We start from the raw sequence: 5,450 nt of genomic DNA, 5'->3' as shown, positions 1-5,450 counted from the left end.
GGAACCGAGACTCGACCTGCTCATCAGCATATACGCTATTCAGCGGCAACCATTCCATGTAAACATGCTTCTAAGTGCATAAATCCTCCTCTGTTGTTCTTATCCTGTTAAAGTTTTCACAGCTTCGCCCGCTGCTGCTAGCGAGAGCAGCAGCTCCTTCCACCTAGCGGCAACCGTTTGAACTACCAGCCGATGCCTTCGCCTCGTATCGGGCTAGCCTTTCATTTCCGTCGCTTCCGCTTTTATTTGGCAACTGTTTGAACGCTTTCGTTCGTCTTCTTATTTATTCATCGCATGATAACTCGTTCACAAATTTCAGGGAACTATCACGTGCTCCGATACACGACCAGCATGGAGAAGAAAACGTCAACCGCGAGAAACCCAACTCTTCACGAAATCCGTGATGAATCGAGGTAACTATAGTCGGATTAAAATTGCTTGATACTTGACGTCTGTCACTTGCAGTTACAATGTTGCCACATCGGCTACCCGCTACCACTCGCTTATAGGTGACACACAAACACGGTGGGTCACTCCACAAATGTTGTTAACTTGTAACGCGGAGTAACGTTGGAAGCGGCCGCCGCGAGGTATGGCGTAAATGAGAGATGGGACAGCTGATTTTAAATGAGCAATGACTTAACTGCGACAGACGACGGGTTTTGTAGCTCTGAATTTAAACTCATGTCCTAATCTAACCACAACCACGTGATGTGCAATGCATCCGAGAAGACGGCGGTCAACAGTCAGTGGCAGAACTAAAAAAAATGGTTCAAATGGCTCTGAGCACTATAGGACTTAACCCTCTAACCGGAACATCTTTTACTCGGCGGTAAGATGGAACATCGGTCTGCTAGACCGCTAGGACATTTAAAGTGTATTTTTCTCTATTTTTATGACTTTTCCGCACTTCTACGTTGCTTCTCTCTCTCTTTAAGGTGTAATTAAACATAATAATAGGTTTTTGAACCATAATATTTGTTAAAATACCAGTAAATTCAAGTTTATTACTAGGAAAAACTTTAATTTGCAGTGTTTTGTTGTTTACACATTACTCCTTTAGAAATACTTTTTTTTTACATTATTATAGTTACAACACAAAGAAAATGAATACTAAAATGTAATGCAAAGAAAAAATTTAACTTTTATTTTTAATTGCACAAGTCTTGCACACTTTTCGTGAACACTCCAAGCACGTTGGTTCTTCGCAAGAAATACACTTGTAGGCAGTTTTCCTCTTTTTTTGATATGGACAAAATCGACAGGTTTTTCTTTTACCAAGTGTGTCCGTCGGACACTCATCAACTCGAACAACAAATTTATTCCGTTGGCTAACGATTTGCTTTTCTTTTGCTGCCTCTTCTTCTAAAGATGAAATAATACTTTGTAGCTCTTGAGGCAGATTGGAGATTGCCAGTCGGGATTTTACGAAATCGTAGACCAAATATAGAGAAACTCTTTTCAGGAAATCAAAACGTGATACGGTTTTCTTCTCTCCAAAAAGTCCATAAAGTATACTTGCGTTTGATCCAGCCATGGCCACCATGTGGTAAAAAATAGCCAACGGCCACCTTCTTGTTTTGCGATTAGTAGAATAAACACTGCACTTCATATCTAGCGTGTCTATTCCACTTTTTGTGGCGTTATAAAAAGATATGATTTCAGGTTTATCATTTGAAACGTCAGTGTAATTGGAATGATGCATTGACGAAAGAAGTAGGACTGCCTTATTCCTTTTTGGGACATAAGAAAGCAGAGTCATTTCTTTCGTAAAGCCATAAAGGCTGGACCCAATTTCACGATCGCTTCTTGCTTGAAATTCTGCTGGTATCTGGGGTCTGTTTCTTTTTAGTGTCCCAACTAATGTCAAATTGTGAGCTAGTAGCTCCTGGGCAAGTTCCACAGAACAAAACCAATTGTCGCAACTAATATTTCTGTTTGTGCCATACAGCCCTTTAGATAGGCGGATTACAGACTGCGTGGGAATGCTCTTTTTCTTTTCTGCTGTAGAAAGTGTGGCTCCATCACAGCCTTTGCCGGAGTAGATGTAGGCATTGTAAATATATGCATTGTGTGCATCTGCCAGACCCATGACCTTAATGCCATATTTAGCCGGTTTATTCGGCATATATATACGAAATTTAACCCTCCCTCTGAAAGGCACCAAAGTTTCATCAACTGTCAAATGCGCTCCAGGGCTATAAATTTGTTGGCAGTTCCAAATAAACTTATTAAATATGTCTGTAATGGCAGCAGCTGGGTCATATTTTTCCCTCTGTTCCCTCGTGCTCGAGTCATCGAATCTAAATGCCCTAAGCAATATTCCTAATCGCTTTTCTGTTATTATTGATCGAAAAATTGGCCTCCCCAAGACCGAAGTGGAAAACAGCGAGGTCATAGGCTCCCTCGCAGATTTGAATATGCTGCAAAGAACTGTGACTCCAATCACAGCGTTCACTTCCTGCACAGTAGTGTCTCTGTAAGCTACACTTTCTTTTAGTTCAATAACAGAACGAATTTTGGCCAACTTTTCATTAGTATGCTTTACAATCGTCTCAATCATGTCGTCAGTAAACAAAAGGCGCCACACTTCACCTGGGAGTGGGTTTTTCCCCACGGTAAGAGCAGGCCCTTGTATCTTTGATAGCCGTACCTTTATTATATTGGATGCTGCTGTTCGCGTCTTAGAGCGAACAGGAGTTGATGACCATGTGAAACACTTGTTTCTTCCGTAGTAAGAAACTGGAAGACGACTCTCATCTAGAGTGTCATCAGAACGCGTAGATGAGCTAGCAACATCAGCAGGCTTCTGTGGAGTGATTAGTCTGCTTCCACCAGAAGTTATGTCAGACTGTGGTTGCTCTCCAGTTTCTTCGCGAACTGCGGTATTTTCGACTTCAAATATTTCTCGAATAGTTTCATCATCGCGATCATCATCATTGGGAGAGTCATCGTCATTATCTGTTTCATTGCGAGGATCTTGGATAGTAAGGTCCTCATCTGGAATGCATGATTCATCTGAATCCACTTCCGAGTCTGATTCTTCAAGGTAATTTTGAGAGCGTGCAAGGGCTACAATTCTTTTCGACCGATTTGAAACATATTTCGGACCTTCCATTGTAAACCTGCAAGGAAAAAGGGAAAAATGAGTTTTAACGAAATTTAATGGGGATAATTCTATCGCTGTAATAAGTTTGCGCGGTAAATTGGAGAATGTGTGTGAAAAACGGAAAGAGGAAAAATTAAAACGTTAAATACGAGTTGTTACACTTTTTTCTCGTTCTTCTATGAACACAAAAGTATTAAGCATCGTGTGGTGGCAAAAATTTCAATCAAATAGATGAAATGTTGCTACACAGAAAACAGAAGAGTTCAAAGAGTGGAACATCGGTCATACAGACCGACAAATGCGTGATACTTTTAGGAACACCGGTCTGGGAGACCGGCAAAAATTTGACACTTTTAGGAACACCCGGTCTGTCAGACCGGGAGGGGAATGCATTTTTTCGGAACACGGTCTCACAGACCGACAATACGTAACAAAAATTCTACTTACTTGAAAACAATGCATGCGCCGACAATACGTTGTTGGCCAGCTGCGGTTCGGGACCCGACTGAAGATTACTGGGCTTCTCCCCACCCTCACGAACAATGCAGCGCCGTTAGCATTGTTAATGTCAACTATGGCGGTATCTCAGACCGATGTTCCGTTCAAAGGGTTAACTTCTGAGGTCATCAGTATCCTAGAACTTAGAACCACTTAAACGTAACTAACCCAAGGACATCACAAACATCCATGCCCGAAGCAGGATTCGAACCTGCGACCTGAGCGGTCGCGCAGTTCCAGACTCTAGCGCGTAGCGTAGAACCAAAGCCGCGATGGCTTTGTTCACTCAAGACAGTTTCAGCACCAAAAAACAAATTGTAATTTCTCGCTATCATTCATTTCTTACCTGAAAGTATTCTTACACTGGCTACATGAACTGCCGTTGTATCAAACGATGAGCAGTCCTGGTTGGCACTTGGTTGCACATTATAGACGATACTGGCACATTCCAAATGAAAAATGATAGGAAGAAAAATAGGGGCAAATAAAACAGTCAATACAATAATGAAAAGGAGGTGACAAAGTATCAGAAATTTAAAAACAAAATTACATTAAAATCAAATAATTGAATAAAAATAATAATGAAAGTCTATTGATTACATTTAGAAAAAAATTGATGTTTCAAAAGTTTTGAACCTACAACTTTCTACACGACAGAATAATACGCTGACTTATGGTTCCCAGATGTCCCAGTTTTCCGGGACAGTCTCGGTTTCGGATTTTAAAAAATTGCTTTCGGGACGCCAGTTTCGTCTCAGTTTTGTGACGCCAAAGAAATACTCTCATACTGGCTATTTCTTCCCAAATGCTGGCGTGGATTTGTACTTTAACTGTCACTGTTAAGCAAAGTAATAATTTTTGTTTCATTGTTGCACCTGCCAGTGTCTATATAGGGATTTTATTGCGCGTAATGCATCTTTCTGTTATTAATTTTTGTCTTGGGATTCAGTTCAGTTAAGACGTTGCAGCTACGTGTTCTCTGTCCGAGGCTAATTGTGCTTAGTTTATATTTGCGTATGTGTGAAGTGAGCTCCAATGCCAAAGCGAAAGTGTTCCTTTCAAGACAAATATACAGAACAATGGTCTTCCATTCAACGAGGAAGACATGACTGTGTAGTGGAATTTGGAATATGTAAATCATACGTTTCCATTTCACATGGAGGACGGGCAGATATTACACTACTGGCCATTAAAATTGGTACACCAAGAAGAAATGCAGACGAAAAACGGGTATTCATTGGACAAATATATTATACTAAAAGTGACTGTGATTACATTTTCACGCAATTTGGGTGCATATATCCTGAGAAATCACTACCCAGAACAACCATCTCTGGCCGTAATAACAGCCTTGATACGTCTGGGCATTGAGTCAAACAGAGCTTGGATTGGGTGTACAGCTACAGCTGCCCATGCAGCTTCAACACGATACCACAGTTCATCAACAGTAGTGACTGGCCTATTGTGACGAGCCAGTTGCTCGGCCACCATTGACCAGACGTTCTCAATTGGTGAGAGATCTGGAGAATGTGCTGGCCAGGGCAGCAGTCCAACATTTACTGTATCCAGAAAGGCCCGTACAGGACCTGCAACACGCGATCGTGCATTATCCTGCTGAAATGTACGGTTTCGCAGGGATCGAATGAAGGGTAGAGCCACGGGTCGTAACACATCTGAAATGTAACGTGCATTGTTCAAAATGCCGTCAATGCCAACAAGAGGTGACCGAGACGTGTAACCAATGGCACCCCATACCATCACGCCGGGTATACGCCAGTATGGCGATGACGAATACACAATATGCGTTCACCGTGATGCCGCCAACATGCGACCATCATGATAC

Source organism: Schistocerca serialis, chromosome 9 (genome assembly GCF_023864345.2).
Source record: "Schistocerca serialis cubense isolate TAMUIC-IGC-003099 chromosome 9, iqSchSeri2.2, whole genome shotgun sequence".
Lineage (NCBI taxonomy): Eukaryota > Metazoa > Arthropoda > Insecta > Orthoptera > Acrididae > Schistocerca > Schistocerca serialis.
The sequence above is the reverse complement of the archived record's forward strand: the minus strand, read 5'-3'. Positions refer to the sequence as shown.